Here is a 22494-nt window from a genome sequence, read left to right as displayed (position 1 = left end):
CTGATTCCCATTGATGGTGTAATAAAATATGATGATGTCATAACCCTTTCATTAGAATATGAATTCCGTTACAAACTATAAAATGGGAGTTGGTGGTGGTTTAAGGCAAATAAGTGGGAGGTGTAAGCGGTGGAACCCTTCCCTCCATGGCACCCTTTGGTGTCCCAGCCTATACCCGCTTTATTACTTCAAATAGGGCTTGCTTTTGATCATGGAGCCCACTGCTGGAAGGAATATTTCTGGTTCCTGGGCAATAATTCATTTTACCCTACTTCTTCATATTTCTTCTCTGGTGATCTGTGTTTGAAAAAATTGGTTTCCTCCTAGCACACACTGGCTGAGGATCTACATGGCAAAGCATAGTGGAATAGTTCAACTTGAGGAATTATGGTACAGCTGGCCATTCAACATGCCCTGGATTTAAGAGTGGGCTGCTGCAGTTCCCACACTGCTGCACTCTAGCTAGGGGGCTGGAAAAATATCTCATTATATATCCATAGCTGGAAACAAGATGGTTAAATCATCCACTGAGATTCACTGGTGTCCTCTGAAGGATGGATGGCGTGATTTTAATGCGGAATGTAATGTTTTTAAATACTTAATATGTATTAATTTTATTTTAATTTTAATGTTATTGGAATTCTATGTGTTTTAAGGCATTGAATAATTGCCTATACTGTATGTAAGCCGCCTTGAGTAAGGCGGGGTATAAATAGAGTAAATAAATAACTGTACCTTTCTCTTTCTCATTCTCACATTTCCAGCATAAATTTTTCCTGGTTTTATATATTTTAGCTAACATCTGTGGGGTTATATACTATTGATAGTTAACTTGATCACAATTTTCTTGAAGATCACTATTACACACAAAACTCACCATGTTTTTCCAAGCTCTTTCCCATTGGTCATTGTCAATTATCCTTCCAACATTTTTTGTCCAGGTCAGCATATATTATTTTATTGGTTCTATTTTCGTTTTTTCCACATTACAAATTTATATGTTTTCAAAAGAGTCATTGTCCCCTTATCACCTACCTACAAGGTTCCATCTATCCATCTATCTATCTATCTAGCTAGCTAGCTAGCTAGCTAGCTAGCTCGTATTTATTCCAATCGGTTTCTATCAGTTTTTATATTGTATCAAGGATTTTCATTTGGAAAAGGGAAGAAATTTAGAAAAGTAAGTCAGTCTCTTATAATTAAGAAGATTCTTGAGTCAATAAAGCCCAAGCAAATTGGTCATGTCAGTCTTTGCAAATAATAGGATTCTATTCTCCCATTTTCAGCAGGAAAGGATTTTATTTCTGTGAGCTTTTCTAGAGATTCATCTACTTATTCTCAGCTTTGCGTTGGTCCCACATTGAGAAGAAACGATGTTCGCTGAGCAAGGGAATATGTTACTTTTGCCAATTGTGTGTTAAACCCATTTCTTCCAGAGAATAGCAGCTGTTACTCACTTTCTGTAATTCATTCATTCGGGGGGTTTCTGTTCTGCCACAGAGAACCACAGACCTGTTATCACTTCTCTTGGAATGTTAGAAATGGTGACTAAATCTGTTACTCATCCGGCCCCAAACTACTGTTGACCAATAATAGGCCATGTAACAGGAGGTTGCCATTTTTTCCTCTTTTTGGTTTGTTCAGCCTCATAAAGATATTGCCATAATATGGATTTTGGTTAAACCTACACAGCTGCATTCTCTGTAACAGGAATGGAGAGCATCCAGCAGTAATAAACCGCTTGCAAGTAGTGGGAGAAAGACTAAGCCAGAAGCAAAATAATATACAGACTCCCCAGGAATTGATAGCCCCATGAGTGACAGCTGTCTCCCACCTGCTTACTACCAGGGAATGAACTAAGGATTCAGCCATAACTTCTGTTTCTCTGTCCCTGGGAGCAGTTGTCTTGGAGTTGAGCACAGCTTTTGCAGCACAATGTTATTATAACTATATTACTGTAAATAGGTGTGTTTTGGTCTGAAAAGATTTAGGATTGGAATCCTCAACCTGAACAGATGCCTCATTAATGTTCTTTTCCATTTTGTGACTGTTCAATGTTTTGTATTATAAATCCTGACAGTTCTGTTCAGTATAAATCATGACAAGGGATGTGGAGAGCTGGTTGTTACATTTACACTAAAAAGTTTTTAAAAACGAATGTGTATATTGGAAAGGGGAATAAGTTTACATTACGTTGCTACACCAAAAAAACAATTAGAATGTGAGTGAAAAATCCCATCCCTAGCCTCCCTCGCCCCTTCCAAGGGAGAAGGAAGCAGCTGGATACATTCGGAAAGAAACGAAAAACAAAACACCCAATTCTTGTCCTCCCAGGCACTGAAAATGAATGAGTGGAGTTAAAAAGAAACACACACACACATCCAGGAAATAAGAAGGATATCTAAACTTTTATCTAGAATGATAAACCATAAGCCAGACTCATCCTACTCATCTCTCCAATCAAGGAAATTTGTACAGCCCCATTTCCACGAACAATACTCCACAAGAAGAATTCTCAGATTTTTTTAAAAAACACACACATTCACAGTGAAAACCTTCATTAAATTCATTCTCACCATCACTAATTCTATTGTCAACGTATCTCCTACAGTGTGTCTACATCACAGCACCATTGCAGTTTGATGCCACTTTAAGTATCATTCTATGATTTGATGAAGCACTTGGAATCTTTTACCAACCCACTCAAGGCAGGTCTGGTCTGTTACCCTGAAGTAAAATTCCCAAAGCAAACATTTAAAACACAATAAGGCATGCAAGGTACCTTGGGAATTGTAGCTCAGTACAGGACATCTTTTCAGCAGACAATGCTAAGTATTTATTATTTATTTCCAACATTTCTACCCTGCCTTTCTCAACCCCCAAGTGGGGGGATTCAGAGCGGCTTACACAGGCAACAATTCAGTGGCACAACGTACAAAACAATTATAACAGATATAACAACAATTTGAAACAGTAAATAAAAGAGTAAGTTAAAAACAATTTAAACATAATTATCAGCCATATCCTGTCCAGTTCAACCTCCAGAGTGCTGTCATGCCTTCTGTCCAAAGGCCTGGTCCCAGAACCATGATTTCAGTTTTTTCCTAAAAGAAAGGAGGGATGAAGCTGACCTAATCTCACTGGGAAGCGAGTTCCACAGACGGGAGGAGGGGGGGTGTCACGACTGAGAGGCCCTGTGCCTCATCCCCGCCAAATGTGTTTGTGTAGCTGGTAGGACCGAGAGCAGGGCCTCCCCAGACGATCTTAGGCTACGAGGTGGAACATAGAGGGAGATACGTTCGGACAAGTAAGCTGGGCTGGAACCGTATAGGGCTTTATAGATAATACTCTTAAATTACAAGTTCAGAATTCCTTCGAATGGGGACATGTTTGAAGTGGCACCAAACATCTATAACTGAATAGTGCAAATCCTTAACACTGGTTTTCTGGTATCCTGTGCCTTCTTCCTCTTACCTCTCACTTTCCCTCTCACTCCACATGTCTTTTTGTCTAACCTCTCTGTTTTGTCTTTTCCCTCTCCTGATCTCCTTTTTTTTGCCCTCCATGACCTCTGATGTGACTCGCTCTGTTACTTCTCTGTTCTTCACTACTCTACATGCCTCCATATGTCCCTATTTCTCCAATGTACTCCATTGTGCTTACACACTTTCTCCTCTTCATGCTCTGTACAAGCAGGCCACACTTTAACAAGTCTCACTAGAAGCCAAGATGAAGATATCATATTTTGAAGATGAAGCTATCATACTTTGGACATATCACGAGCAAGTAAGGCCACACCACAGGTGGGTTGACTCAATAAAGGGTCACAATCTTGATTTTCTGGAGCCCCCGGTGGCACAGTGGGTTAAACCCCTGTGGTGGCAGGACTGAAGACCAACAGGTTATAGGTTCGAATCCGGGGAGAGGCGGATGAGCTCCCCCTATCAGCTCCTCATTCGGGGATATGAGAGAAACCTCCCAGAAGGATGATAAAAACATCAGATCATCCGGGTGTCCCCTGGGCAATGTCCTTGCACATGGCCAATTCTCTCACACCAGAGGCGACTTGCAGTTTCTCAAGTCGTTCCTGACATGACAAAAAAAAAATCTTGATTTTGCAAGATGTGAGTGGGTCTGTTGATGAACTGAGCTTTTTGAGGTCTTCCATTCACAGAGTCGCCACAAATCAAAGCTGACTTCATGGAATGTTAACAACCACAATACATGTTCTACATAGTAGAAACCTTGACATGCTTTTGCATTTAGAACATGACTGCACATTTATCAAATGGATAAATGCATATGTAAAAGCACATGGGTGAATGATGCTGCTCTGTGTAAGACTCAGGGATTGGAACATAAGGTTTAATATTAATTATATTACATTTTCCAGGAAAAATCAAACCAGAATGTAAAGTACATTTTGCTAACAAAACCTACTGTAATTTTGAGGACATTTTCCAGGAAACAATCATGGGGAGATAACATTTTTGCTATTGAATTGCCTGCCTCTTTCTCATCTTACTCTACTATCCTTGGAGTTTTGCGCTCCATAATAAGTAGTGGCTGTGCTTGCCAAGGGGAATGACAAGCATGATGGGCGAGAGGAGCAGGAAGCAGAAGTCCATGACACATTGCCTCATGGGCTAGATAACTATTCCATATTCACAATCACTACTAAGTCACAATTGGGGTACTAGTGCCAGAATCATAACTGCACCTTTTCCCAGTTTACCAGGCATCAGCTGCATAAAGAGGAGGAGGTCCATTCTGCTGGTGATTGGAGCATGGGTGAATAATGCTTTCATCATGCTTTGGGGGAAGTGAATCAGGCCAGGCTAGGTTCCTTAGTTACATATACAAGCAATATAAACAATGGAAAGAGAAAAAATAGATATGATTACAGATCTATTTTTATTGGGCAAACAATTTTAACTACAACAAATTTTGGCACAGCTTTTTTGACTCTGAAGTAGGATGGTTGCACAAAGTTCAAATTTAATCCTTTACACTACACCCACCCACATATATACACACACTTTGCACTATATATCAAATTCAGTCCATACACACTAGTCAATGCCCTTGGGGTCCTCCTCTCTCCCTTTCTCTCTCTCTCAATTTCTCCCAAGGACATTGACTAAGTTTGAATCAGTATGCACTTCTCCTTCAGTTATTAATAAATGGTTGGTGTCTAATTTATAAAAAAAATATAATTAAAGAAACATGTGGGAAAGGGTTGTACTACTGTTTTTGTTGTTTTCTTTTGGCTGACCAGTTTCCGAGATTACCGCTAAGAAAGCTTGTTTTTGTGCAGCAACAATATCTTGTCAGCACAGAATGCTGTCTTAGTCTTGTTAGTTTTATCTTTGCAATATAAACATTCAACATTGTTTTTAACTTCTATATTTAAATAACATCTCATAATTAAAATTCAAATATTTTTATTTCAATGTCTCATTTTATGTTTCATTTATCTTACATTTATCTTTGACCTCACCTGAAATACTGTGTCAAATTCTGGGCACCATAGTTCAAAAGAGATATTGACAAGCTGGAAGGTGTCCAGAGCAGGGCGACTAAATGATCAGAGGTCTGGAGACCATGCCCTATGAGGATCATTGAAAAGAATTGGGTATGTTTAGCTTGCAGAAGAGAAAGCTGAGAGGAGACATGATGGCCCTGTATAAATATGTGAGGGGAGGTCATAGGGAGGAGGGAGAGGGTTTATTTTCTGCTGCCCTGGAAGCTAGGACTAGGACGATGGGTTCAAATGACAGGAAAGGAGATTCCACCTGAACATTAGGAAGAACTTCATGACTGCAAGAGCTGTTCAGCAGTGGAAATCTCTGCCCAGGAGTGTGGTGGAGGCTCTTTCCTTGGAAACTTTTAAACAGATGCTGATGGCCATCCATCAGGGGTACTTTGTGATTTTCCTGCATGGCAGGGGGTTGGATTAGATGGTCTCTTCCAACTCTATTATTCTATGATTCTATACTTTGCTTCTTTTATTGCTGCTCATTGACAGAAATAAATAGATATATGTATTAGTTAGATCTATTTTAATAGTAACTCTCCAGAAACTACATTTTTGTGGCATCTACGAATCCTCATGGGTGTTGACAGTGTATTGTACAATGGAATGAATCATGGTCCTTTCAAATCAATATCAGCTTCTTCAAGGGAATGGGCTTTGAAGTCAATTCATAGGGGGCACTTAGCACGAGTAAACTTCATAGGACAAGTAGTAAACTTTCACAGTTCTGTTGGAACTGTGGCTGTGGAGCTGTTGAACAGGGGACTACATTTGGTTGCAGTGCTCAAAGGTAGTTGATTTTTGGAATAAAATAGTTCTGAACCTTGAGTATCTGTGGAGGTTTGATTCCTTGGGTGGAATCATGAGGATAGTACATGCAAATGTGATACATTTCAAGCTTGGCACAATTAGTTTAGCAAGCCCTTTTGCCAAGGACATGTTTCCAGACTTCACTGGAGGGGCAGAGGGGCATCTGTGCATGTCAGTACTCACCCAGTTTAGGATTGCACCGTGACTCTTAATGAATATGAGCACTGGTAATCCCAAAAGATGCAAGTACCAAAGTTATATGTGAGTACAGATTGAATAACGTATCAAAAGCAACACAGCCTTCAAATGGCCTACATTCCTCTGTCCTTTTTTACATAGGGATTCCTTCCTGTGGGATGAAACTGACACTTTTCACCTGTCTAACACATGGCTTGACGTTTACCTCAACAATTCAAATTCCTGATGGTGCTTGATGTCTCCAACTGAGAAAGCTTCTTGTTGTTCCCTTTGTCAAATACTACAATGTGTTTCTGTGGATCAATGGATATTACTTTCAGTGAACTAGGCAAGGGATTGATATGCGTGTGTGTCTTTCAATTGTCTCCTGACTTATGGTGACCTCAAAGTATGAACCAGGGTTGACCTTACATGGCTTCCAAGATCAGAAGGGATCCGGTACCTTCAGATATTTAGATCCTATTCTATAATTAAAACAATAGAACAATACAATGTTCTATCAAACACTGTCAGCTCTGTCGGGATTTGTTTCTGATCACCTTGAACTTTTTTTCACATGTGCCTTTCATGGAGAGTACAGATACAATCATTTCTGACCTTCTAAAGTTGAAAGTGGTATGATATAGGCATTGTTCCCCGTGGTATAAAATAATGGAAGTATAAAGCTGTAATGGACTGCAAGAGGTATATAGTCCTGATCCGTACCACAAATCACACTGGGGACAAAAACTGACACTGGCAAAGATACTATTCAAAGACAGAGGGAAATGAAGAGTCCTGCTCAGATCTTTCAAACTCAGGTGCATCTACATGGCAGAATTAATGCAGTTCAACACCATTTTAACTGCCATAGCTCTATGCTATGGAATCCTGGGAGCTGTAGTTTTACAAAGTCTTTAGCCTCTGCCAGTGCTGGTGCCTCACCAAACTACAACTCCCAGGATTCTATAGCATAGAGCCACGGCAGTTCAAATCGTGTCAAACTGCATTAATACTACAGTGTAGATGCACCCTCAGTGCTGCGGCTTCCTTGATCTTAATCTTTTCCCACTGCCTTCCAGATTACCAAACATTACTGACTTCTCTAATGAATCTTCTCATTAGTCATTCCAAGCCATGATTCAAAGAAAGACACAAATGAGAGCAAAATTGTCAAATATGTGGCTTTTAATGATACAAGCATATGCCTTCATTTTGAGCAAGTGTTATAGAATGATCTTGGTTTTAAAGGTAACCACTACTGGGTAATATAATTGTTATTTTTGTTGTGTGCCTTCTAGTCATTTCCAACTTATCACAATCCTAAGGTGACCCTGGAGCCTTCCGGACAGTCTCTATATCCCAGGATCTGATCCTAGGTTTTCTGCTTTAAACTGGATTATATGGGTTCACACTGCCAGATAATCAGGGATAAACAGAACATCTGGGATCAGATTCCGGGATATAGGGCTTGTCTGGAAGTGTACCCTGTTACAGGGCTTTCTGAGACTAACAGTATATAACCTGCCCAGGATCATCCAACAGGTTTTTGTGGAGTGATATATTAACTTGAATGTAAACTGCAATTCCAAGTACATTCAAGAGTGGCTGACTTTTCTTATGCTCAGAACTCCTTGGGTGGAATCATCCATTCTTTCACTACATACTGGTCACTTAAACATTTACTGTAAGGTGGCTCTGATCTTGTGGTGAGCATTTCACCTGTAGGTTCTGGCTGCACACCAAATAGTGATATTAAACAAAGAGCGTTTGGAGTGCTCCAGTCCACAAATCTTCCATCAACCCTAAAAATGTGGATTATACGTCTCAATATATTTTGCATCCTTCTTCCAGGAGGTTACTTTCTTTTTTAATTAAAGTTTCAGTCCAAAACAGGACCCCCCTCATCATCTATGTTCTCTCCCCAAACACAGGCCTCTTTCTCATCCATGCTCCTAGTGACATCTTCTTGGAGATGTTTATAGTAAGAAGGAAGATTTATGGCGAATCTTGGCTCCTGGATTCTTTGAGCTGCTTCTTCCTCTAATTACAGCCCCTGGGAGGGATTACTGAGTGGGCCTCTTCAGGGGAGGGCAACCCAGCACAATATATGCATGATCCATGTTCCTGTATTTGAAAGACCAAACTACTGTGTGAAGGAAAGCTATTCCAAGGGGTTTGGCACATCTGCAAACACTTTCAAGACAGAGAGGTCTGAAACAGCAATCCCATGTGAAACCATAAGTGCAGCGCAATCATACCTATACATATTTGCTCAGAAGTAACATTGTACTTAATGGGGACTGACTCCTAGATAAGTGTGAACAGGTTGAAATAATTTATCTTTCTCTTCATGATTTTAGTTCAAAAACAGACTTTATAAACCAGGGGTCCTCAAACTAAGGCCTGAGGGCCAGATATGGCCCTCCAAGGTCATTTACCCGGCCCTCGCTCAGGGTCAACCTAAGTCTGAAATGACTTGAAAACACACAACAACAACAATCCTATCTCATCAGCCAAAAGCAGGCCTACACTTCCTACTGAAATACTAATAAGTTTATATTTGTTAAAATTGTTCTTCATTTTAATTATTGTATTGTTTTAAAGTGTTTTTTTGCACTACAAGTAAGATATATAAATAAGATATGTGCAGTGCGCATAGGAATTCATTCATGCTTTTTTCAAATTATAATCCAGCCCTCCAACAGTTTGAGGGGACTGTGAATCCCAAATGCAAAATAAAGCTCTGTTCGGGAATTAATCAAACACGTGTCTCATTCCCAATGTATTCAGTGGCTTTCCAGAGTGTCTATGGAAAACAAAATAGTATATACAGTTGGCCCTCTTTTTCCATGGGTTCTGCATCAACAGATTCAGAAAATAATGGGTCAAAAGTATTTGAAATAAAACCCCAAAAAGGAATTCTTGATTTTGTTGCATACTGAGTTCTCTGCTTATATGTTCCTGCCATTTCATAGATGCCCAGGTTCCCTCTGGTATTTGTCCTAGTTCTTTGTCATTTTATATTAGGGATGTTTTATTACAAGTGCACAATGGGACTTGAGCACACATGGATTTGTTATCCATGAGAGTAGGGATGGGAGAAGAGCTGGGACTAAACCCCAATGGATGCTAAGGGCCCACTACATATGGATATTTGAAACTGACATCAGGTTATTCCCATGAATAAACTGACACATGACGGAATATTCAACACCTCTTGGGCTTTAAGTTCAGACACACCAAATGGTAGCTGATAATTCCTTTAAAGTTTTTAATCCAAAAACTGGAGTGGAGTGGTAACTCCACTGCAGATTTTGGATTAAAAACTTTAAAGGAGCTATTCAAGGTGCTGAACTTATTTTGGGAATAAGTTCCCTTGCGTTGAATATCGTATTGAATATTTACAGTCTGACTAAAACTTGGATTGGGATTAGCACTTCATTGGCATGGGAGTCGTCAGCACAACTACCATGGGCACTCCTGGTTCCATGGCTTGGGGATTCAGTTCTTGGGGCATGACCAAATTCAAGAGAGGAACTCAGGATAGCACAACAGTTATGCAGAAGGGTCTCTTAAGCAGCTACATATTAGATGAGCTGAGTACAATGGCTGGACTTCAAGGGAACATTTCACACCACAGCAGTGGTTCTCTACCTTCCTAATACCGTGGCCCCTTAATGTACTTCCTCATGTTTTGGTGACCCTCACCCATAAAATTATTTTCATTGCTACTTCATAACTGTAATTTTTCTACTGTTATGAATTGTAATGTAAGTGTCTGAAATGCAGGATGTATTTTCATTCCCCGGACCAAATTCAGAACAAATACCCAATACGCCCAAATTTCAATACTGGTGAGGTTGGGGAAGGGGTTGATTTTATCATTTGGGAGTTGTGGTTGCTGGGATTTATAGTTAAGCTATAATCAAAGAGCATTCTGAACTCCACCAACAATGGAATTGAGCCAAACTTGGCACACAGAACTCCCATAACCAACAGAAAATACTGGAAAGGTTTGGTGGGCATTGACCTTGAGTTTTAGAGTTGTAGTTCACCTACATCCAAAGAGCACTGTGGACTCAAATAATGATGGATATGGACCAAGTTTGGCATGAATACTCAATATACCCAAATGTGAACACTGGTGGAGTTTGGGGAAAATAGACTTGACATTTGGAAGTTGTAGTTGCTGGGATTTATAGTCCACCTACCATCAAAGAGGATTCTGAAACTCACAAATGATAAAATTGTGCCAAACTTCCCACACAGAACCCCCACTATGACTATGTGTTTTCTGATGGTCCTTGGATACCTCTCTAACACCCCCTTGTGCCCCTTCCCATGGGTCCAGACCCCCAGGTTGAGAAACAGTGCACTACAGGAATGCAAGTTCTGGTTTCACTTTAACTGCCATGGCAATATCTTATGGAATCCTAGGATTTGTTATTTCAAGAAGGGAGTTTAGAATTCTCAGCCAGAGAGTTTTGATCCCTCAACAGACTACAAACCCCAGGCTTCCATAGGATGTTGCCAAGCCAATCCAAGTGGCATCATAGTACTATATGAAAGGGCTCCTGGTTAGAATTGCTCACATCTGAAAAGCAGAATACCTAAGGAGCTCAGTGCAATGGCTCTTACCCAACTCTTCCCCTAGGTTCATGTTTCAGACTTCATAGAAGCAAGCCTTGTTCAAAAAAGCCAACAGTGACTATCACGAGACATTGCCCATGGATCCTGTGCTCTTTCAGAGATGACAGAGAGGGGCTCTGAGGAAGGAGGCATTTGAGGAATGGCAAAGGTCAAATAGGGATAATGTGCACTAAAGAAATGAGAATTGTTCCTGAGAACCCGAAGGAGCACTGCTTCCAAAACAGCCCTTAATTTTAGAGCAATTCCAGCTTTTAAAAAAATTGACAAGAAGCAGATAACAGAGAAGGATCGCCTGCACTGTCTCCCCTCAGGGCTTATTAAAATGCTTTCCCTGGACCCTGACAAGCCCTCCTACGCCCACCCGCCCTCTGCTCTTCCAATTACAGCTGGATGTAGGAGAGAGGGCATTTGAGGGAGGGGTAGAGCTTTCTGATTAAAGGAAAATACTGTAGAGCCTTCATATTTCAAACCAGGGAGGGAGACAAAGTTATAGAAAGAGAGTTCAGAACTGAGATTACAGTTCAGAAGAAGCTACAGATCGAACACTTACGTTCCCAAATGCTCCAATTATCTTCTACAGCCTAAAAGGACAAGGATTCGAGGTTCCCAACAGACAGGCACCGTGCTCTTTAACACCACTCTGTTTTATTTTATCTTCAGGAGTTTTCCATTTTGAAAATAGTGTTGGGCATTAACTCTCAATGGTGAGCTCACAAAGTCAGCTGCAGGGTTCCTGAAACAGGTGCAGGAGAGCAAGATTTGTCCCCCTTTTATTTATATCTCTCCCCCCCCCCCATTAGGGTATCCTCCCAGACAGACACTTCTAAGAGGTAATATAACTTTCAAGGATCAGCATCTCTAGTTAGATTGCTAATGCGGGCAGGATGGGGCAAGATGGATGGTGACAATGGGTCTCTTAGGAATGTGGCAGGGACCACCCACTTCTTTCTCTGAGGTCATTGAACAGCCAGTGGCCACAATGACTCCCAGCATATGTTGACACCCTCCACATTTGAACAGATGACCTTGAGGTGAAAATCCTTTGTATTCAAATCCTGCACCGCCTTTCTCTCTAGCCTTCCCTTTCAATGAATTCCAAACTCATGACAGTGACAGGCAGAAAATGCTTGTCTGCATCAGAGACCCATAGTATATATAAGGCCACACACAACGTTCTTTAGATCTAAACTGCATGCATAATGCCAATACAATCCTGTCCCACAGAAACCTTTCCACATTTTGTTTCCTCTCATCCTAGCTTTCAGCCTACTCTAACATCCATATTTACTATTGCTTTGCTTGCCATAGGGGGCAATCACAACTAAAACAATATTTTACAAATAAAAGCATGTGCTGTTCATGATAATTTGAATTCAGTGTGCACACTTGTCTCATCATTGTCCAAACATGGCGAAGTGAGTGTTTAGGTTCAGCTAACTGTAGGCCTCATACTGATCTCACTAGAGTAGGTTACATCTCTTTACCACATATTCCTTCTGGTTGCTTCTGGAAACCCAGAACCTCAATCAATGGCTAATATCAAATGAGAGGCTCCCTCCTGGGCACACAGAAAACTGGGCAACTTAGAAGGCACTGAACAGACTGCGCTCTGGCACCACAAGATGCAGAGCCAACCTTAAGAAATGGGGCTACAAAGTGGAATCCACAACATGCGAGTGTGGAGGAGAGCAAACCACAGACTACCTACTGCAATGCAGCCTGAGTCCTGCCACATGCACAATGGAGGACTTTCTTATAGCAACACCAGAGGCCAGCTACGGGTCAGAGGACATTTAATAGAATGCCAAGCTTGCAAACTTTGTGGGTTTTTTTTTAATGCAATACAACTGTTTGGTTTGATCCTGACACAATAAATAAATAAACCACATAATCCTGTGCAGTGTACTTGGTGGAAGTAAAATCATTGTGCTCATTGAGTCTTACTCTTACATAAATGCACACAGCACTAAAATCTTAATTATGGAGGCACCACTGTCATAGCTGTCATGCTTGGGAGTAACAATGCTTTGTTGGTCTTACCATCTCATTTGACACCAGCAGCTTAAAAAAAAACTTATGGTAATATCTCTCAGTGACTTGAGACCCTGCTGGTAAAGTCCAAGTACCATTCTGTGACTGTGGAATCACCAAAACATAGCATTGAAAGGAACCTTACTGGCAAATCTAACCCAACCTCCTGGAGGTGTAGGAATTCATGCCAAAATCTATGATTTCTAGAATTCTTGAATGAATGCTATCTAAAGATTCCTACAGTAGTTGCGGTGATGGTGAGTCTATTATAGCAGGCTCTTTGCATGATTAAATAAACCCAGTGGTATCACTAGAGGTATGTGGGTTGTGTGGACCAAACAAGGTGACACCACCATAAGGGAGTGTGATATTAAAACATCTATAAAATTGTTGTGTAGTGTTTCAGCAGGGGTAATTGTTTTTATTTTTTTTAATTCCCCATAATTAGTTATAACCACGAAAACATCAATATATTTACAAGTCAAAATTGCCAAGCTATCAAACTAAAGTTGAAACTACCAAACTAAATTATCAAATCAAGTGGTAACTACCAAATCCCCTCTGTCTGCCTTTCTCCCTTCCTTCTTTTTTTTCTTTGCTTTGTTTTCCTTCCTTTTTTCTACCCTCTCTTTTTTGTCCTTTCCCTTTTCTTTCTTAGGGCTTTTCTACATAGCCCTATATCACAGAATATCAAGGCAGAAAATCCCACATTATCTGAGTGTGAACTCAGATAGCCCAGTTCAAAGCAGATATTGTGGAATTTTCTTCCTTGATATTCTGAGATATAGGACTTTGTGGAAGAGCCATTTTTTCCCCTTTCTTCATACTTCCAAACTTTCCTTTTTCTTCCTTTATCGGGTCTTTTATTCGAAGTCACACTCTTTCAGCCTCAGATCAAGATGCAGGTACACATAAATTTTCATTAAATTGCTTACTTCTTTTTCTAGCATGGATGTCCCTGCTGTGGCCTTCAGGGCTGTGGTTTTGCCTCATGTGGTTGCCTTTTCATATTCCAGGAGCTAATCCTTTTTATCGGCATACTTTCCACATGTTGTTGCACCTGAGTGCTGCATACATACATACTTGCAGCCCAGTAGCAATTCCTATGCTGCCCAAAACAGGGTGGATTTTGTAGTTCAAACCATACAATTATTTTAAGCTGGATAATGAAGGATATGTGTGCCATGTTTTGTCCAGATCCATCAAACCATGTAGGAGTTTTTGGGGTACAAAGCAACTAACATACATACATACTTTTCCTTATTTATATATAGGTTACACCAACTTTAGTAATGCCAGTTAATAGACCAATCCTTTTGCACAGTTTGATACTTTCTATGGTGACAGCAATGCCCTTAACCAGTTCAAGAGAAAGTTTATTTCATCCAGATGGCTTAGCGGCCTGGCAAATAACATGAGGCAGAACAGAAATAATTATTTTCTTGATTGTCCCAGCAGCCTGAGTCTGGAAAACGTGTTCTCTTAGCAAAAGTGTAACCTGCAAAAATGCTTTAGATAAGTGCAATTTATATATCTATAATCATAGAAATTCCCAGCTCTATATACAGAAAGTTGTAGCTTTGTTATTTAAACCCATGACTCCTAAGAAAAGCATTAGCAGAAACAGCAATAAAAATAGGCTTAGTTGGGAGTTTCCCATTATATTTTAAGACAAATGGATGGGAAAGTAATCCTAATCTTGGCTCCTCTTTCATTAGAATGCCTTAGCAGAAACATCATGAAGGTACAGAGCCCTTGAGACAACTAGGGAGGTGCATAAGGCTTTTATTTGCCTCACATATAGTATGCTCTTCCTCCAAAGAATCCTGATGTCTCATTACAATTTTCTGAGGTAAAGTAGCTGTCCCCTGCCACGTGGCCCAGTCTGTTGATCTGTAAAATAAAGTAATGAGAAAGTGTTGGTTTCTCATATATGTAATTTCTTTATGCTTGTGGATAAACAGTATGTCTTGCTGTTTCTTTGTCAGTGTTGATGTGGAGAGTGTCTGGTTTGCCCACCCCCGGAACATGCAACATATCATTGTCCTTCTTTAAGGGTCCCTTTCAAATCTATGATACTATCTCTCTCTCTGTGTGAATCATATCTATCTATCTATCTATCTATCTATCTATCTATCTATCTATCTATCTATCTATCTCTATGGCTGGATGGCTCTTTGTCAGGAGAGCTTTGATTACACTTTTTTTGGCCTTATGAAGGGAGTTGCACTGGATGGTCTTAAATATTTTCTTTTGGTCATGGGGGTTCTGTCTAGGAAGTTTGCCCTGATTCTGTCATTCGTGGGGTTTAGAATGCTCTTTAATTTTAGGTGAACTGTTAATCCCAGTGACTATAACTCCCAAATGTCAAGGTCTATTTTCCCCAAACTCCATCTGTGTTCATATTTGGGTGTATTGAGTGCTTGTGCCAAGTTTGGTCCAGATCCATAATTTTTTGAGTCCACAGTGCTCTCTGGATGTAGGTGAACTACAACTCCCAAACTCAAGGTCAATGCCCAACAAACCCTTCCAGTATTTTCATGGGAGTTCTGTGGGCCAAGTTTGGTTCAATTCCATCGTTGATGGAGTTCAGAATGCTCTTTGATTCTAGGTGAACTATAAATCCCAGCAACTATAACTCCCAAATGACAAAATCATAATTTTTTGAGTGATGGTCACTCCTTGTGTTGTGAGACGTTTTGTTGCCAAATTTGGTGTTATTTTGTTTATTGGTTCTTTTGTTTTTAAGGTACTCATTATGTATAGAGCTTTTATAGATAGATAGATAGATAGATAATGCTACAAAATAGTGATTTGTCTCTTTTTTCCCACAGAGATTCACAACTGAGGGTCAATCTGAATTTGTTTTTTGTCAGCCGTTGAATGTTTGAATTGTTAACTGAGAGATCTATGCCCCCTTTAAGGGTTATAGCTAAGGAACCATGATTGATTCACTACTTGTGACAAATCTTCAGCTGTTTCATAGAAACACACACCTTTCCCTGTAATGCTTCTAGTGCTTAACGCTGCAGTCAATGAACTGCATGTGGTATGAACTGGCCCTTAGCAGGAACCTGAATTTACCACATCAAAACCCACACTCTAATCTTTCTGCCACATTGGATTTTCTAGGATGCACAGCTATAGCAAGGATCTCCATATGCTTTAAATTTCTCTTCCTTCCATGTAGGAAAGAGATGACTGAATATTATCCAGGGAGCTGTTTTTGTCCTATTAATAAGCTGTAGGTTTCTGGGTAGTAAGAGCTATATGTTGCCTTCTCTCTTTGCAAAGTCAAGAGCAGGAGGAGAGGGATCTGGGGATAACAACGGAAAGGAACCAGTTTGCATATGGACCCTGGGGCAAGGGAAAACTATTCAAACCCAGGAACCCATATGTCTCTAAGTGGTACCATACCGCAAAGGCAAAAGCTTGCCCAATAACCTCATGTCTTTTTCAAATGTACTGGCCAAAGGATCTTGTTCCACTGTTGAGATTAAAAGGTCCCTTTGTTGAGCAGGGTTTCTCAAACTGTGCTCCACGAAGCCCTTGGGGTTGCATGGGTGATAATGAGGGGCTCCGGAGTGCCATGGTGCTTCCTGCCTCCTCCTCTTTCCTCCTCTTGAGAAATGCAGAGAAAGTAAGTCTTTGAGCTGCTGGAAACAACAGTACCTCAGCAATGCCCTCCTGAGGTACGTCCCTCGCTGCCCAATCCCCATTTTTTCCTTCCAAAACTCTATTTCCCTCTCACTTCTCAGGGGGTGCTTTGCTTGGCGGGGGTAGGATTGGATGACCTTCCACTGAAATACTGTTAATTTTATATTGGTTAAAATTGTTCTACATTTTAAATATTGTATTGATTTTTCTTTTCTTTCCTTTTTTTTTGCATTGTGTGAATAGATTCACACAAATACTCTCCATTCATCTGCCTCTGGCCTGGCCCATGCCTGATATATATACATTATATATAATATAATATAAACATTTCTTGTGGCTCCACAAGAAACTTTTGCTTCAAAAACAGCTCCGCGGCTGAAAATGTTTGAGAACCCTTGTTCTAGATTAACATGGTTGCATCTTTGACTTCTACCCAAATGTTCTTGTTTAATATACAGCACGTCCAATTTTATTTATTTACAGTATTTATATACCGCCTTTCTCACCCCTTGGGGGACTCAAAGCGGTTTACACATAAATAATGACAAGATTCAATGCCTTACGTTGGGCACCGATACGATACCAATATAAACAATTACAATAGTAAAACCACAATTAAATATAAATCACAATTAAAACAATACATCAACAAGCATTAAAACAATAAAACTGTCTCTTGTATTATATGTAATAGTTGCTTGTGTGTGCCAGATTTTATAACAATATTATAGCCATCATTTTATTTATATCTCACCTTTCTCCTAGCCTGGTGGCCTAAGTAGTTTGATACTATAATGTTTAGCTGAATCAGTTTTTTTCCTTAGGAGTGGATCTAATGGTTTTGCTAAAAGTCTGATGTTCCTTGAAATTCTATACTATTTAAGATCAACTGAAAAAAATGTATACATACTTCTACGCACTCAAACCAGAACTTGTCTTTCAATAAATATGTATAATATTGTACTATTACGTTGACATCCTAATTACACTTTAAGACATGTTAAAACACAGAAATCAAAAAATCAGAAGAGCTGCAAGATCAAGCACAAGCCAAAGAGTAAAGACAAAGAGGAAAAGAGTTCTTACCATACATCAAGGGAACCACTGATCACAGTGGGAAGCTTATGAAGAAACAAGACCTACAAACTATCTACAGACCCACCAAGAAAATCCAACAAATGTTACATTCAACAAAGGACAAGAGGGAACCTTTCACCTCTGCAGGAGTCTACCTATACCATGAAGCTGTGGACAAGTCTACATAGGGACCACCAAATGCAGCACCCAAACACGAATCAAGGAACATGAAAGGCACTGCAGACTACTTCAACCAGAGAAGTCAGCCATAGCAGAGCACCTGATGACCCAACCTGGACACAGCATTTTATTTGAGAACACAGAAATGCTGGACCACTCTCACAACCACCATGTCAGACTACACAGAGAAGCCATTGAAGTCCACAAGCATGTGGACAATTTCAAAAGAAAGGAGGAAACCATTAACATGAACAAAATCTGGCTACTAGTATTTAAAAAAACTAAAATAAAAAAATAAAAAAATAAAAAAATTAAAATAAAAAATAAAAATCTACAATCATGACAGTAAATAAAGAGGAACACAAACCCCCCCCCCCCCAAAAAACAAACAAAAAAAACCCAGGAGGATTCCTGACATGAAACAACTGAGTTAATTTAGATACACTCGCATTACCATAATCAGTGGATTTTGGTCTCCATAGTTTCAGGGGAACCCATTTTTCTTTCCAATGAAACAATTAGGACCAGTTAGCACATCCCAACAAAGGATTCCTCTCAGGCAGCAACCAGCCAGGCTTTGAAGCTGCAAAGCCATTAAATACTAATCAAGGTGGTCAATTCCAACATTCACATTTGCCTTAACCAGACAAGAGTTCTTTCTCCCACCCTGGACATTTCACAGATATATAATCCTCACTTTCCTAGTTTCCAACTGATCTCACAACCTCTGAGGATGCCTGCCATAGATGTGGGCAAAATGTCAGGCAAGAATGCTTCTGGAACATGGCCATACAGCCCGGAAAACTCACAGCAACCAAGTGATTCCGGCCATGAAAGCCATTGGCAACACAGAAAGATTTACTGAAAATATGGATAATTTCAACATTGATAGTTTAGTGTTATGCTGATTTGATCAGAAGTGTACATAGAATCGTAGTCCAGATTTTAATTAAAGAGTTTACTGGAATTTTTTCTAACAAGACAATCTTCCATATTTTCAAGTTTGTTCTCTTGCACACTCTCTTCTTCACTGTGAACAACTTTTGCCATGAAATACTACTCATACAATTGTTTTACTAATTTCTACCACACAAGTGTTGGAAGGTTAATAAACGCACATTAAATGCAAATTAAATATTCAAAACAGGCACTTTTGTACATTGTTGACTTTTTGAAATAACTCTTTATCAGTTTTGACAAAATCATTCTTAATTCATAAAACAATAAAAGAGTTAACAAAAAAAGTACAAGACAATCATTCCACAATTATTTAAATAATATCATATTGCTATATATATTACTTACCTGTCAAGATCTGCCTGGTTGGTTCATATACCATATGCATTCTATGCACTGAATGCCGTGCTGTTGCCCACCCTGCAAAGCAGTCTCCAACCCAGTAAGGTCAACCGTACAAGAGGCAGGCACACAAATACCTGAAAATCACAGAGGATCCAAATTAGGAGGAGGAGTGAACAGCCTATGATGTCATTTGGAGACAACCTCCATTCATAAAAATCAGTAGAAGCAGTTGGTTTAGCACACCATCTGTTCCAACTCATTTTCAGCCTCTGCTCAGTTCTTTGGGTTATAAATATAGAGAGAGTTTTGATGACATCTTGTGGCCAACTGTCGTTTTTCTAAATAGGTTTCTCAACACAGTTTCTTTTTTGAGGATTGACCTGATTCTTCAAGCTGACCCTTGCTCACAGTAATCTATTTATAAAAATGCTTATCCTATGAGACATTGTTAACTATATACCACGCTTAAAACATGATCTGCAATAGAACATTCTTGGTAATTATTATTGTTTACTAGTGGGGTATCAAAGAGCTCAGAGTTGAATATGGAAGGTGTTTCATTTCCACATATTTACTTACTCAATTAGATTATCTGCTTTGAACTGGATTATATGACAGTGTAGACTCATATAATCCAGTTCAAAGTAGATAATCTGGATTTTATATGACAGTGTCGATGGGGCCTTAGAGAGAAAAAAACTTTCTCTCCATGATTAAAACTCCACACAGACACTGAAAAGAGGAACACCTTTGTGTGGCTAGATGAAGACACAACTCCGTGAACAAGAGATTCAGCATTAAGGGACTCTAGATGCAAAGTAGTTGAATGATTCAGTTAAAGGAAGCCATGGATTAAGAAAAAGAGCTATGAGGTTTCGGGAAAATTATAGAGAAGAGCAAGAGCCAAGGCAATTTGGTATATTAACTTGAACTTGCCAAGCAACTCACTGATGCTTTAATTGGTATCAGTGGTTTTTGTAAGGCATGCAATATCAGGTGACAACCTAAAAGGTGAAGTATGATATATATATATATATATATATATATATATATATATATATATCTGTGCCCTGCCACGCGTTGCTGTGGCCTATAGTAAAACTTATCAAAGTTGAGGTAGATATCTGGACTATTATGAAAGAGAGGTACCTACCTATTCCTTCCCCCTTTTCCTCCCCCTTTCTCTCCTTTCTTCCTTCTCTACCTCTTTCTTTCCTTCCTTCTTTCACTACTTGGTTTCATCCTTCTCTCTTTCCTTCATTCCCTCCCCCTTTCTTCCTTTGTCTTTCTTCCCTCCCTGTTTGCTTCCTTCTTTCTCTTTTTATTTCCTTTTATTTCACCACCATCATAACAATAACAATAATGCAATGCATTGCCTTTGGGACCTGACACCTCTCGCATTTCCCCAGGGTCTAATACTTTACTTTTACTTAGGCGATCCCTCGTTGGACGAGTAAGATGGTCTTCCATTATGGATTTCCTTGTGGGTCCGTATGTGGCTGTGGAGCCCTATTCTTGCTCTGCATCTTCTTCTGCAGTGAGGGCATTGGTTTCCAGGTGGAAGGTGGTCCCGGTCGGGGTTGGCTTGACGCGCCTTCCTCCTGGCACATTTCACTCTTTCACCCTCCACTCGTGCCTCCTCAAATTCTTCAGCACTGCTGGTCACAGCTGTCCTCCAGCTGGAGGGCTCAAGGGCCAGGGCTTCCCAGTTCTCAGTGTCTATGCCAGAGTTTTAAAGGTTGGCTTTGAGCCGATCTTTAAATCTCTTTTCCTGTCCACCAACGTTCCGTTTTCCGTTCTTAAGTTCGGAGTAGAGCAACTGCTTTGGGAGACGGTGGTCAGGCATCCGGACAACGTGGCCGGCCCAGCGGAGTTGTTGTTGGAGGACCATCGCTTCAATGCTGGTGGTCTTTGCTTCTTCCAGCACACTGACGTTTGTCCGCTTGTCTTCCCAGGAGATTTGCAGGATTTTCCGGAGGCAGCGCTGATGGAAACGTTCCAGGAGCTGCATGTGACGTCTGTAGACAGTCCACGTCTCACAGGCATAGAGCAGGGTTGGGAGGACAATAGCTTTATAGACAAGCACCTTGGTCTCCCTACGGATGTCCCGGTCCTCAATAACTCTCTGCTTCATTCTGGAAAATGCTGCACTTGCAGAGCTCAGGCGGTGTTGTATTTCGGCGTCGATGTTGACTTTGGTGGAGAGGTGGCTGCCAAGGTAGCGGAAATGATCAACATTTTCTAATGTTATTTTCTAATAGGAATAATAGCATAATAATAATAGAAGTAACAGCCTTTACCCACCACGCGTTGCTGTGGCCAACCTTCCCTCTTTCTCTCCTTCTTTCCCTCCCTCCTTCCTTCCTTCCCTCCCATCTTTCTTTCTCCTCTTCCTTCTCTATCTCTTTCCTTCCTTCCTCCTTTTTCTTTCTTTTCTGGTCTCTTTTCTTCCTTCTCTCTTTCCTTCTTTCCTTCCCTCCCTCTTTCTCTACATCTTCGCCCTTCCTTCACTCCCTCTTTCCTTCCTTCATTCCCTTTTTTCTTTCCTTCTCTCCTTCCTTCCTTCTCCCTTTTTCTTTCCCTCCCTCTGTCTCTCATTTCTTCCATCTCTGCCTCTTTCCTTCTTTTCCCCTTTTTCTTTCTCTTCTGCTGTCTCTCTTTTCTTTCCTTCCATCTTTCCTTTTCTTTCCTTTTCTTCTTCCTTCTTTCTCTAACTTTCCTTCCTTCCCCCTTTTTCTTTACCTCCCTTTCTCTTTCTTCCTTCTTTCCTTCCTTCCTGTCTTTCCTGGATTTTGACAGGGCGGGAAGGGGCGGGGCGGGGTTTGGAGGTGGCGTGAAGTAAAAGGAGATAAGATTGGGGCGGGGGAGTGATGGAGCGTGGGGTTGTGTGTGTGTGTGCGGCGGCGGGAGGAGTGATGGAGCGTGGGGTTGCGTGTGTGTGTGCGGCAGTGGGGGAGTGGGGTTGTGTGTGTGTGTGCGGTGGCGGGGGGAGTGATGGAGCGTGGGGTTGTGTGTGTGCGTGCGGCGGCGGGGGGAGTGATGGAGCGTGGGGTTGCGTGTGTGTGTGCGGC

General features: G+C 40.5%; 1 protein-coding gene across 2 annotated transcripts in view; it reads right to left on the bottom strand.

Annotated features, from left to right (window-relative positions):
- Positions 1-19613, bottom strand: part of LOC132769152 (semaphorin-3D-like) — a 53136-nt gene extending 33523 nt beyond the window's left edge. The window contains exon 1 of one of the 2 annotated variants that reach the window (XM_060765814.2): positions 19427-19613. The gene's annotated coding sequence lies outside the window, so the exon portion shown is untranslated. Of the gene's footprint in view, positions 1-11726; positions 11872-19426 lie in introns of those variants that run through there. The other variant, XM_067463613.1, reaches the window with a different exon arrangement.
- Positions 19614-22494: the final 2881 nt, after the last annotated feature.

Source organism: Anolis sagrei, chromosome 2 (genome assembly GCF_037176765.1).
Source record: "Anolis sagrei isolate rAnoSag1 chromosome 2, rAnoSag1.mat, whole genome shotgun sequence".
Lineage (NCBI taxonomy): Eukaryota > Metazoa > Chordata > Lepidosauria > Squamata > Dactyloidae > Anolis > Anolis sagrei.
The sequence above is the reverse complement of the archived record's forward strand: the minus strand, read 5'-3'. Positions and strand labels throughout refer to the sequence as shown.